This window comes from Dipodomys merriami, unplaced genomic scaffold, assembly GCF_024711535.1.
Source record: "Dipodomys merriami isolate MVZ:Mamm:240054 unplaced genomic scaffold, mDipMer1.0.p SCAF_18, whole genome shotgun sequence".
Taxonomy (NCBI): domain Eukaryota; kingdom Metazoa; phylum Chordata; class Mammalia; order Rodentia; family Heteromyidae; genus Dipodomys; species Dipodomys merriami.
This window is the reverse complement of record NW_027203159.1, coordinates 28,734,991-28,749,277: the sequence shown is the minus strand read 5'-3', so window position 1 is coordinate 28,749,277 and position 14,287 is coordinate 28,734,991.

Below are 14,287 nucleotides of genomic sequence, written 5' to 3'. Positions count from 1 at the left end.
ACTCAGTGTTGTTTTCTACTTCCCTTTTCTAGCACCTGGCAGAAATTATGATACGTAGAAATGGAAGAAAAATTTAATACCGTCTTAAGAAAATCGTTTAAGGCGCTGAAATGTGGCTTCATGGTACAGTGATTGCTTAGTATATATGAAATTCTGGGTTCAATTGTTCAGTACTACATAAACAGAAAAAGGAACACTGGAAGTGCTGCTGTAACTCAAGTGGTGGAGTGCAAGCCTTGAGGCAAAAAATAGCTCAGGAACTGTTCCTTGGCCTAGAATTCAAGCCCCAGGATTGTCAAAAAAGTCATTTAGTTAGTAAATGCAAAATAAAAAGCCCATACTTAGAATATATAATTGCTCCATGCATAATGATTCCTGACACAGTCCCTAATTCATCTACTTTACCAATATAAGGATCCTGTGTTGAAAAAGAAATTGTTCATTAGGTCATGGTAATTAATGCCAGAAATGTGCTTAGATAACAGGTGAAGATTAATCCTGGAAGTTAAAAGATTCCTGACTTTTGAGTGGTCACTGCTAATCTCAATGATAAATGAAGTCTAAGGGAGATTTGGAAATCTTTTGGTCAGTCATGGCACCACGAAGGCAGAGGCTAATTAATAATTATTACAAAAGAGAAGGAAGAACTCCAGATGGAAGGAATAAATAATAGTAAGTTATAGCAGAAACTGTTTCACACAACCATTTTGGGGAACTGAAGGATTAGTTATAATCTAGGCTTATTCTTCTTGCATTTAGCATTCTAAATTTCTTAGGCTAGTTCTTAACCTCTGTATGCTAAATTATACCTTCCTCTATGCTGTTCTTTCATACCTGAAATCCTTTGCTTTCTAAAAATCTCAGTCTTTCTCTATTTTTCTATGAACATTTTCTGATAAAAATTCCATCTATCCAGTAGCCAGAGAATGATAATCTAAGGGTCCCATAGTTCATGAGTCACAAATGTAACAACATGGATGAGGAGAACATATTTATTGCTACCTCAATTATTCTGAAAACTACAATGTCATTATTTGATTCAAATTTCCATTGTTTGTCTACCTAGTGCACATAAATTAAGTGCATTAAGTGCACATAAATGCAAATATGAGCTGGGTGCCAGAGGCTCACACCTGTATTCCTAGTTACTCAGGAGGCTGAGACCATAGGATTGAGGTACAAAGCCAACCTGAGCAGGAAAGTCCATGAGACTCTTATCTTCAATTAAGCACCAGAAAAGCAAAAGGTGTGTTGTACCTCAAGTGTTAGAGTGCTCACCTTGAGCTGAAGAGGTGAGGGACAGCACCCGGGACCAGAGTTCAAGCCCATGATAAAAAAAATGCATATATGACTTTAGGTTTCCCCAAGAGAAACTATGAAGTGAACAGTAATCTCCTCAAGCAGAAAAAAAATAATTCCAAAATAATCCAGTGTACCTATTTTTGCTGAGTTGTTATGGCGTCTTTGCTGAACATATTCTCTTTTAAAAATGGTCAAATATAAGCTTTATAATAAATTTCATTTAATATCTATGGGTTCAGTACTGAAGTCTTTATACAGTTGATGTCACTTGGCTTTCTTATTATTATTTTATTATTATTATTATTATCATTATTATTATCATTATTATTATCTTAGTATCTTATTCTTATTATCAAAATCTTACCTGTAATTAAAGCCAAAAAGCCAGAAGAGGAGTTTTGGCTCAAGCTATAAAGTATTAGCCTTGGGGGCAGGTGGGCAGTGAAGGCCAGTCAGCATCTGCGTTCAAGCCACAGAACCAGCACAAACTAAACAAACAATAACAAAAAACCCCACAAGATATCTTTTATACCCTCCTTAAAGCAGCGCTCGTCTGAGAAGAGTCTCTTTTTGCTAATCAAACTCGCTGGATCCTAATTTTTTGAATCCATATTGCTATGGAAAACCTAGAACCAGACTAAAGGAATTAATAACTGACTCTTGCAACAAGAGAATCATTTCAGGAGTGAAATATATGTCCATAAGGCACTTTGAAACCTCCATGTTTTTCTCTGCAGTAGAACACTTTGAAAACACAGTTATTTCCTCTACTGGACTTCAATTGCACAATATTTCCTTTTGTAATACTCTCAAGTAAATGTTTACAGACAAGTTTTATATGAGTAAATAACATAGTCAAACAAGTCAGTAAAAGAGTTTCTTTCAAGCCTTGGAATCTTTTCTTGTACAGTAAAACAGAAAAAACAAATTACCGTGAACTTTGTCATCCTCTATGTTCAATTCCTCTTCTTGATGTTTCCACCTCCAGTAACAGTTCCTTCCAGTAACAAACTATGGTGCAACTTTAATAAAGGTGATGAAATACAATGAATGTTTTCTACAGCTTTCTACATAAGGTAAGTCGTGTTTCAGAGACAACTTAGTAAAGAAAAAATATGGAATTTAAATGGCTCATAAAACATTATTCAGGAGCACAATGAGTCCAAACTTTGAAAGTGCTCTGTAAATTAAAGCCAATTTTAAGTGGGATGAAGGTTCTCAGAAACTGTATGTGTGTGTGTGTGTGTGTGTGTGTGTGTGTGTGTGTGTTATTGTATGTTTTGTGCATTATTCCCCAAGTGTACATGAGTTAACAGTAGGGAAATCAATAGGAATAATAGGAGAAAGAGAAAATCTGTGTTTAAGTATACTAGTTCTATATAATATAGAAGATTCTACAAATAAGACAACATTGAAGCAATAATACCATGGCCAGTATGTAAATGTAGAGGAGTGATTTAGTGAAAGCATTACTGAGTGGAATGTGAAGGATAAGACCATTCTCTTTCATCTAAAGTCTCTAAGTCAAGGTTGCTAATCACACAAATTGGTAAAAAGTAGGAAAAAAGAAGGAAAGAATAATTGGTAAAAAGAAGGAAAGAATAATTATGGTTCCAATATATAAGAGCATGGACTTAACTGGAAAAAAGGCCAGGTTGAGAGAGCAGTGATTATACTAACAATGAACTGATGACTAAGAACATATTTTCTTTTTTTTTCTTTTCCTTTTTTGTTAGGTCTGGGGCTTGAATCCTGGGCTTGGACATTGTCCCTCAGCTCTGCAGCTCAAGGCTACCACCTTAACACTTGAGCCACGGTGCAACTTCCAGTTTTCTGGTGGCTAATTGGAGATAAGAATCTCTCGGACTTTAGTATCCAGGCTTGCTTTGAACCACAATCCTTGAATCTCAGCTTCCTGTGTAGCTTGGATTACAGGCATGAGTCACCGGCACCCAGCATAAGATCACATCTCTAACAGGTTATACTTAGGATATGTAATGGTATATTCATCTATATTTATAGGAATTCTTGAGTTAAAAATCTGGGGCTACAGCTTAGACTTCACACTCAAAAAAAAAGTTTCCAGTTTAAAAGTTGATATTCCTGGAAAATAAAATCTGAGTATGTAAAGGTGGATGGGAAGTGCAGTTTGCAGCCAGCCTGGGCAGAACAGTCTTTGAGACACTATCTATAATTAACCAGCCAAAAGCTGGATTGGAAGAATGGCTGAAGTGGTAGAATACTAGTCACGAGCAAGATTGCTGAGTAAGAGCTTGAGGCTTTTGCTTATGTACATACAAATATAATCATACCCAGCGGAACTTTAGAAATTCAAACACACATACACAAATGAAAGAATTCTCAAAATGTGTAGAAAAGTTAGAAAACAAAAGAAACTATGTCCAAGACTAGAATCAAATGATAATTTTTAATATTAGAAAGTCCTCAAGTGAACTCCCTCCCCCAAAATATGAGAATATTACATAGGTAGGGACCAGACGTAGTAAGAAATTCAAGTAATGATTATTAAAGAAACTAGATCCATGGAGGAATAAAATCAGAGACCACTGCAGGTGCTTCAGAAAATGTTCATATACTGTGTCAAATGTTAGAACATCTTTGAAAATAGTACAAAAACAGCCTGAGCAGTCAGTCTAGTGGATAGCATTATTAGATAAGTTCAGAATTGCTAGTCTGTATCTAGATTAAATAAACCAACAAACGATGGCAGGGCAATGTTATACAAGCCTGGAATTCTAGCAGTCAGCCTAAAACAGGAGATTAAAGATAGGAATTACATAGTGATACGTTCTCTGGATCAGGTAGTATAATTTTGTAAATACACCAAACAATAAGAAAGGGATACAGACTTGGAAGTTTGGGCTAATTGTGTCATTATGTTTGAGAAGTCAAGTTTCTTAATATATATATATATATATATATATATATATATATATATATATATATATATATATACATATATAATCCTCATTTGTGTTTCAAATACTCTCTTTTTAGCAAATATTTCTAGAGGCAAAATGGCTGATTCCCCACCAAAATTTGGAAAACCTAAACACCATTTTGTTGGATTCCAAAGAAATGAAGGATTACAAAAGCATAAGCATGGAGAAATTGCAAATTTCATCTAATGTAGGATTTTGTAGGCCTTACTAATTTAGAATGTACATTTAAAATAAATATTTTGGTTTTATTTGTAATTGCAATCTCTATAGGATACTACGAAATTCTTTTTAAGTAGAGGATTCAATTTACAATTCACAAATGATTCTGCCACTCCATTTGCCTAAAATACTCTTTCAATAGAGGGAAAATTAGAACTCAGTTAATAGATAATTCAACAGTTAATGTATAAAATGATAATGTGAGTATTCAAGACTGAATTGCTAACAAATGGATGATATTAATTTATAAATTTAGAAAAAAAGCAATTTTTGAGGGTTTGCTGGAACATGCTAGGAAGAGAATAACTGTGTCAAATCTTAGTTCTGATACGTATATATAACGCACGAAAAAATTTCTTTAATTGTGTACCTCTGTATACAATGATGAATTTGCTAGAATGGGGTTTGTTTTTATTTTATTTTATTTTTTATATATTTTATTGTGAAAATACTTTACAGAGGGGTTACAATTACATGGGCAAGATAATGAGTACATTTCTTATCAAGCATTGTAGCCTCCTCTTTTGTTTACCCTTCCCATCCCTTCCCAACCTCCCCCCTGCACCCCCACCCAATCCCCCTCTCACCAAAGTTGTAAAGTTCGTTTTCGACATGACAACGTGTACTTCTCATTGTTGCAAAGGGTCCACCTGTATCCGTATTTAAAGGACTTGTTTTTCCCCTTCCACTCCACAAATTATACCAACATCAAATACAGTGAAAGCAGGGGTTATACTGTGGGGGAGGGACATACAAAGCAACAAAGAAATAATCTTATAAATGTGTTAGAAACAAATTCCTGAAAGAATTAAAAACATTTAAATACATATCTAAGGGTCCATTTTCCTAAGATCACCTTATCTGACCCTTTCTGCTTGACTCATACATGTACTAACTATTGCAAATGAGGGAAACCATGGGACCTATGTTTATTTGGGCTTGGCTTACTTCACTTAATATAATTTTTTCCAAGCCTTTCCATTTCCTAACAAAATGGGGAAATGTCATTCTTTCTGATGGAGACATAGATTTCCATTGTGTATATATAGCACATTTTCTTGATCCATTCATGTACTGACAGGCATCTGGGTTGGTTCCATGTCTTAGCTATGTTAAATAATGCTGCAATTAACATAGTTGTGCTTTGTATGGTCTAGTTTGTAAACATTTGGGTGAATGCCCAAAAGTTGGATAGCTGTGTCATAGCGGAACTCTATGTGGAGTCTTTTGAGGAACCTCCATACGATTTGCAAATATGTTGAACAAGTTTACACTCCCACCAACAATGAAGTAAGAGTCATTTCTGTCCACATCCCCTCCAGCATCTGGTATTAGAGTTCTTGATATTTGCCATTCTAACTGGAGTGAGGTGGTATCTCAATGTTGTTTTGATTTGCATTTCTTTTATGGTTATGGAGGTTGAGCATTTCTTCATATGTCTATTGGCCATCCTTTCTTCTTCAGAGAAGTTTCTTTATAAATCTTTAGCCCACTTATTTATTGGGCAATTGTTTCTTTGAGGATTTGTTGTGGGGGGATTTAATTTTTTGAGTTCCAAGTATATTTTAGATATGAGACCATTGTCCGTTGTATGGCTAGTGAAGATCTTCTCCCAATCCTTGGGGTTTCTATTGATCTTGCTAGCTATGTCCTTTGCCATGCAGAAGCTCTGCAACTTCATGCAATCTCATTGGTCCAACCTTTCTTTGATTTGTTGTGTTTCCGGGTCTCTATTAAGAAAATTTCGGCCTGCTCCAAGGAGACTTAGGGTATCTTCTATTCCATCCTTTAATGTTTTCAGAGTGTGTGCTTTGACTCCGAGGTCTTTGATCAGTTTGGAGTTGATTCTGGTGCAGGGTGATATATAAGGATCTAGCTTTAGTTTTCTACAAGTAGTTAACCAATTTGCCAGCACCATTTACAGAAGAGGCTGTCCTTCTTCCATTCTATATTTTTATCTCTCTTATCGAAGATCAGATGTCTATAAGTCTGTAGGTTCATTTCTGGGTTTTCAATTCTATTCCATTTGTCCTGAGGTCTGTTCTTGTGCCACTACCAAGCTATTTGAATTAGTATGGCTTTATAGTAGAATTTGAAATTTGGTATTGATATTCCTCCAGCACTGTTCTTTCTGTTGAGGAGCGTTTTTCCTATTTGGTGTCTTATATTGTTTCATATGAGTTTTTGGATTGCCTCTTCTATTTCCTTGAAGAATGAGGTTGGAATTTTGATAGGTATCGCATTGAATTTGTAGTTAGCCTTGGGTAGTATTGCCATTTTCACGATGTTAACCTTTCCAATCCAGGAACATTGGAATTTTTGCCATTTTCTAATTTCTGTTTTGATTTCCTGTTTCAAGTTTTTAAAATATTCCTCATAGAGGTCCTTCACTTCTTTGGTTAAGTTAATTCCTAGGTTTTTTATTTTTTGTGGGGCTATTACAAATGGAGTTGCTTTCCTAATTTTAGCCACACTTTTCTCATTGTTGGCATACAGAAAAGCCATTGATTTTTGAGGGTTTATTTTATACACTGCTACTTTGCCAAAGTTGAATTAGCTTGAGTAATTTGGGAGTGGAGTCTACGGGATTCTTTAAATACAAGATGGTGTCATCTGCAAAGAGGGAGGGTTTTATTTCTTCTTTCCCTATTTGGATCCCCTTTATGTCTGCATCTTGTCTTATTGCTGGAGCTAGTCTTTCTAATACTACATTGAAGAGCTGTGGAGAGAGTGGACATTCTTGTTTGTTCCTGAGTTAAGAGGAAATGGCTTTATTTTGTTACCATTAAGTATAATGCTGGCTGTAGGTTTGTCATATACAGCCTTTATTGTATTGAGGATTGTTCCATGCATTCCTAATTTTTCCAAAACCTTCATCATAAAGAGGTGTTGGACCTTGTCGAATGCTTTTTCTGCATCTATTGAGATAACCATGGGTTCTTATCCTTGCTCCTATTGATGTGATGAATCATATTAGTTGGTTTGTGTATATTGAATCAGCTTTGCATCCCTGAAATGAATCCTGTTTGATCGTGGTGTATAATTTTTTGGATGAATTGTTGAAGTCGATTGGCCAAAATTTTGTTGAGAAGTTTTGCATCAATGTTCATCAAAGAAATGGGTCTAGAGTTTTCTTTCTTTGATGAGTCCTTGCGTGCGTTTGGGATGAGGGTTATGGTGTCTTCATAGAATATGTTCGGTAGTGAGCTTTCTCTTTCAATTTCATTGAAGAGTTGGAGGGGAATTGGTGTGAGCTCTGCTTTAACGGCCTTGAAGAATTCCGCTGTAAAACCATTTGGTTCTGGACTTTTCTTAGCTGGAATGTCTCTTATTGCTGTTTCTATTTCAGTGCTTGATTTGGGCCTGTTAAGAAGGTTTAACTCATCTTGGTTTAGTTTTGGCATGTCAATATTTACTAGGAAAAAGTCCATTTCTGCCAAGATCTCAAATATATTAGCATAAAGTATTCCTTTATTATGTTCTGAATCTTGGTTGTTTCCATGATGATTTTTCCATTCTCATCGATGAGTTTGTTTATTTGGGTGTGTACTCTTCTTTTCCTGATAAGATTTGCTAAGGGTCTGTCAATTTTGTTAATTTTTTCGAAGAACCAACTCTTTGTTTTGTTGGTTCTTTCTATAGTTTTTTTGGATTATAATTTTGTTAATTCTGATTTAATTCTAATTATTTTTTTCTGACTAGTGGATTGGGGTTTATCTTGCCGCTCTTTTTCCAGGAATTTCAGATGTCTTATTAAGTTGTTGGTTTCAGATCTCTCCAATTTGTTGATGTAGGAGCTCAGAGCTATAAACTTGCCTCTGAGTACTGCCTTTCAGTGTCCCAGAGGAGGTGCTAATTTGTCTGCTCATTTTTGTTGAATAGCATGAATATTTGAATTTCCTTTCTAATCTCTTCCATGACCCACTCGTGATTCAGCAGTGTGTTGTTCAGCCTCCATGTGTTACCGGACTTTTTTAGTGGCTTTTGTTGTTGAATTCTAATTTTATTCTCTTTTGGTCAGAGAGAATGCAAGGTATAACTTCAATGTTTCTGAATTTGGACAAGTTTGCTTTGTGGCCTAAAATGTGGTCTATTTTAGAAAATGTTCCATGTGTTGCTGAGAAAAACGGGTATTCTGATACCGCTGGGTGACATATTCTGTAGATGTCTGTTAAATCTAGCTGTTTAGATCTGCAGTTTCTCTGTTGAGTTTTTGCCAAGTTGATCTATCTAGTGGGGAGACTAGCATGGATCTATGTGGGATTTGAGGGAAAGTAGTGTTTCTTGGATAAATTTGGGTGCTCCGTTGTTTGACGAATAGATATTTAGAATTGTAATATCCTCCTGAAGGAGAGATCCCTTAATTAGTATGTAGTGACCCTCTATATCTCTTCTCACGAATTTTAATTTGAAGTCTATTTTATCTGATATTAGGATTGCAATTCCTGCCTGCTTATGGGGGCCGTTTCCTTGGTAGATTTTTTTGCCAGCATTTAACATTGAAAATATGTTTGGTTTTAAAGGCAGTAGATAGGAGGATATTGTTTTTTAATCCAACTAGACAGTCTATGTCGCTTAATTGGAATATTGTGTCCGTTAATGTTAAGAGATAGGACTGAGTGGTGTTTGAGACTTCCTGCCATCTTATCCACTTGCTTGGGACTGGGAAAACAGTTTTTCTTTGGTTCTTGGATTCTCAGTTTGGGTGAAGTTTCTTGGCCTTTAAAGTGGTCTTGTTGGATTTCTATGTGCAGGACATTTTTAAGAATCTTTTGTAGGGCTGGTTTGGTGGAGTTGTATTGTTTCAATTTTTCTTTGCTATGGAAGTTTTTTATTTGCCCTTCATTTATGAAGGAGAGTTAACTGGGTACAGTATTCTTGGTTGATAGTTGTATGTTTTTAGGGCTTGGCATATATCATTCCAGGCTCTTCTTGCTTTTCATTGTCTCTGCTGAGAAATCTGAGTTGATTCTCATTGGTTTTCCTTTATAGGTGATTAATCTTTTCTCCTTGACAGTTTTAAGGATCTTTTCCTTGGACTGAATTGATCCTGTATGGATTATAATGTGACAATGTGATATCCTATTCTGGTGTGGTCTATTTGGAGTTCTAAAAGTTTCTTGTATTTGATTTGGCCTATCTTTTTACATGTTTGGGAAGTTCTCTGCTAGGATAGTGTTAAACAAGTTTCCTAGGCCATTAACTTCTGTTCTCGGTGCTCTCCTACACCCATTATCCTTAGATTAGGCCTTTTGATGATGTCTTCGAAGTGTTGGATAGATCTCTCATATTTCTTGGACTTGTCTTGGATGGTTGTATATTCTTTATAATATCTAGGCTTTCAATCCCTGAGATTCGATCTTCTGCATGGTCTAACCTGCTGTCAAGACTTACTACTTTTTATTTCTTTTCCTTCTAATTGGTCAGCTTTGATGGCTTCAGATTACTTGTTGAAGCTTTGTTTTAGATCTTGTCTGATCTTTCCTTCCTTAATTTGGTGTTCAGTGTTTATTCTCAAATCACTTAGTTGATTTGTTATGGTTTCCTTGGACTCCCATTCTTTCTTTTGGGTTCCATTCAGCATTCCCTTTGTGGTCTCCCTGACTTCCTTCAGCTCTTTGTTAATGGATCCATGAGTGCTTTTAGGGATCTTTGTGTATTCTTATCCTGCTCTCTCAAATCCTCTATTACTCTTTGATTAGCTTCCTCACATTCATGCCATTCCTGTAGTTCTCTTTGAGTGTTCTCAGCCTGCTCACGCCATTCCTGCCTTTGTCTTGAGTATTCTCAAGCTGCTCATGCAAATCCTGTATCAGTTTTTGAGTAGCTTCCTCACGCTTATGATATTCCTGCATCAACCTTTGGAATGCCTCCTCTCTCTCCTATCACACTCATATTGATTCCTTTGTTTGTTTTCAATCTTTTTATTCATCATGTTTGCCAGCAGGTTTGTAGAGCTATTAGGGAACTCTCCTCTGGATTATTCATTATCTGTTCTGTCTCCTGATTATCATAATTGGGAGTTAAGATACCTGGACTTGCCATTTTTCTTTTGTTTTTCAGCTTACTCTGCCCGTTTGGGTTGAAAATAACACCAGTTTTGTGCTAGAACACTAACTTAAAACAAGCATCAACCAAATCTGTGTTTGCACAGTCAATAGTCTGCAGATACAATCTAGTTCAAATACATCTATTCAACCATCAAACATCTATATATTAATGGGCTACAAACCTCATAGAAGAATTTGGTAAACCAGAAATTATTAGGTTTAGGAAGAGATGTGAGTAATAAATAGGAATAGAGTGATTTGGGAAGGCACAGGGAGAGTTAACTTAACTAAGTCCTAATCTCAAAGCAGGAAATAGGTTGGATAGGATGCAGGTAGAGAAAGAGAAAAAAAGAAGTAAGAGAAAGGGAAAAAAGAGACAGAAAAAATAGAAAAGTAAATATTAAAAACCTTATGAAGAAGCGATAACAAAATATTCAGAGAAGAATGTGAATATAATGAGAGAAGGGGAGGGCTATAAAGATGTGAAAAAAATAAAGATAAAACTACTTAAAATATTACATAATATTAAGAGGTAGTACTGCTATTAAGGAATTTAAGTCTAAGAGGTTTTGAAAAGAGTAATAAATTTGTGGTTTAAGTGTGTACACAATGGGGGATAAGGTCTAATATTGACTATGGGTTTATCTGAGGATATGCAGAACAACAATTAAGTCATCTAAAGAAGAACGAAAGAGAACAAAAGGTGAAAAGGATAAGAAAGATAGAGAAAAGACCAGAAGTTAGTGGAGCTAAACAAAAAAAAATTTTTTTTAAGAAAAAAAAGAAAGAAAAACGCACACACATATACACCCCTAATATAAAATTATAAGAGGAAAAAAAAGTTACTAGAAAACAATTTTTTCAAAAAAATGTAAAAATTAAAGATTAAAAAAAAGTTTTAGAAAAAAATTTTTTTATAAAATGTACAAAAAAGAAAAAGAAAAAAAATAGTACTCTAATTTTTTTGGGAGGTGTGGGAAAAATCCTGTATCTCCCTTGTGTCCATAACCAGCTTTTGTTGGAATCTCTGGCCTGCTTGTGGTGTTGGATTTTCTGGTAGCTAGGTTGGTTTCTTAAGTAACTTTGTTTGTACAAGCAGAAAAATGCTCTGCTTTACACAGGATTTTGTGGTCCTTCCCCCAAGTTAGTTCAATGGGAGGGAGATCTGCTTTGTGTATCAGAAAAGAGGGAGATGGCTGTTTCCTCGAGTTTGGAGATGCTGTGATGAGGCTAGGTTCTGGGTAGATTTGAGGCCTTTCAGCGAACAGTATCTTTTCCCCGAGGGGCTAGCTTGGGAGAAACTCAGAAAGCCCAGCTTGGAGCTATTCTCAGGGTTTATGTTTACTGAATTCCAATTGATTGTCCAGGCTGCTAAAGGGAGGGGCAGACTCTGGCTTTGATTACCCAGTGAAGAAAGCCACTTCTGGGGCTAGTGCCCAAGCTGGGTGACTTTTCCCTGGGTTGAGCTGAGTCTGGCTGGTCAGCTTAGGTTCTTGTGACCTGCTAAATGACTCTAGTTTTCTTCCAAGGCCTGAGTTGGAGCTAGCAGTTCAGCCTGGCCTTTGTCAGTATCCAAGATGGAAATCTCCGGTACTGGGGGGAAGGGGTGGACTTCCTTCCTCTGCTCCCTGAGAAGGAGTGAGGACGTTAGTCTTCTACTCATGCAGAGTCTTGGTTCCTGGGTCATCTCTAGTCTGTGAACCACAGGATGAAAATGTCTGTTCCTTGTCGGTTCTTGTTGGTGTTAAGTAGAATCCACTTGCCCCCCACGTCTGGCTCCTTTGTCCTGGACTCTCTGTGATTCAGGAATGGTGGGTTGGGCCACCCCCACCCCCGCTGCTGCCACGGCTGCTGTTAAGAGCTCAGATCTGTCTCCTTGCCTGGATTTTCCCTCTCTGGCCTAACTCTCTGTCCTGTGATGGCACACTTGGTGTGATTCTCTGGCTTAGGACTGTTAACTGGAACTCTAAAACTGCTTTCTATATGAGAGCTTGTTTAGCCTCCAGCTTCTCCTCTGCCATCTTCCCGGAACTCTCTTGTTTTTATTTTTGTTTTTGGTTTTTCATTGCTCCTGGGCCTTGAACCGTTCCTTGACACTGTCCCTGATCCTGTGATCCTCAAGGCTAGTTCTCTACCACTTGAATGGTAGTGCCACATCTGTCTGACTTTTTTGAGCAGTTTATTGGAAATAAGAGCCTTAGGAACCTTCCTGCCTGGGTGGGCTTTGAACCATAATCTTCAGATCTTAGTCCCATTAATATTTATGATAGTTAAAAAATATAAATATAAAAATATGTTTGCAACTGTTCTCTTCTCAAGAATACCACTGGGGAAAATATGAAACAATGTTTAGCATAGTTTTCTTTCCACAATAGGAAGGGGATCACATTAGTAAAGGTGTACAATTTGTTTTATACAATAGTGAAAAGCTTGTCATGATGTAAATTAAGGGAATATTAAGGTGCAGCTTACAAGTTGGAAACTGTTGGGTTAGGATGATGTTATAGCCTAAAATCTTTAGATTGAATGTCAAAGAATAGTAGCTTACTCTGAGCAACAAATGCTTACTCTTGAGGAATTATTACAGATGCTCTATCCAATACCAGAATATGTCTATTTTTTTCTGTTGACTTCTCAATATGTAACATCCCATGGGAAAAAACCTCTTGAGGAATTATTACAGATGCTCTATCCAATACCAGAATCTGTCTATTTTTCTGTTGCATTCTCAATATGTAACATCCCATGGGAAATTGCATCTTTTGCAGAATTACATAACATGCAATCAAGTACTGTTTTGAATCTTTCAGGGACAGAATGTTCAAAGTTTGAAAATGAGTAGTTACCCAGTGAGGAAAGCCATTTCAGAAAGAACGACATTGCCCCATTTGTTAGGAAATGGAAAAACTTGGAAAAAATTATATTAAGTGAAGTAAGCCAGGCCCAAAGAAACATAGGTCCCATGGTTTCCTTATTTGTAATATTTAGTATATGTATGAGTCAAGCGGAAAAGGTCAGATAATGTGATGTCAGGAAAATGAAGGCTTAGATATGTATTTTAATGTTTTTTTTTTTCTTTCATGCATGTGTTTCTAACGCATTTATAAGATTATCTCTTTGTTGCTTTGTATGTCCCTCCCCCACCGTATAACCCCTGCTTTCACTATATTTGATGTCAGTATAACTTGTGGAGGAGATGGGGAAAAACCAGTTGTTTAAGGATACAGGTGGACCTGTTGCAATAATGAGAAATACAAGTTGTCAGGTCCAAGAGGAGCTTTACAACGTCGGTGCGGGGGAGGGGGGAAGGGGGGTAGGAGAAGGATTGGGATTGGGGGGAGGGGGGAGGCGGGGAAGGGATGTGAAGGGTAAACAAAGGAGGAGGCTGCAATGCTTGGTAAGAAATGTACGCATTATCCAGCCCATGTAGTTGTAACTCCTCTGTACAGTATGTTCACAAATAAAATAAAATTAAATTAAAAAAAAAGAAAATGAGTAGTTAGTTATAAGAATTTTGAAGAACACATATATGCTATCCTCTTAACAATTTATTTTCTTTTAAAAGTGATGAATTTCTATAGAATAAATGGTTTTCTGGTTTACTATAAGACAATACTAAAATTTTCTTTTTTTCAAAATAGTGTCTGTGAAAATATTTTATACTTTGATACCATTCAAGTTGATGATCCTGTGATAAAGAAGAGGTGATAAATTCAAATTACTTGTCAAATACTATTAATTTTTAAAAGGTAA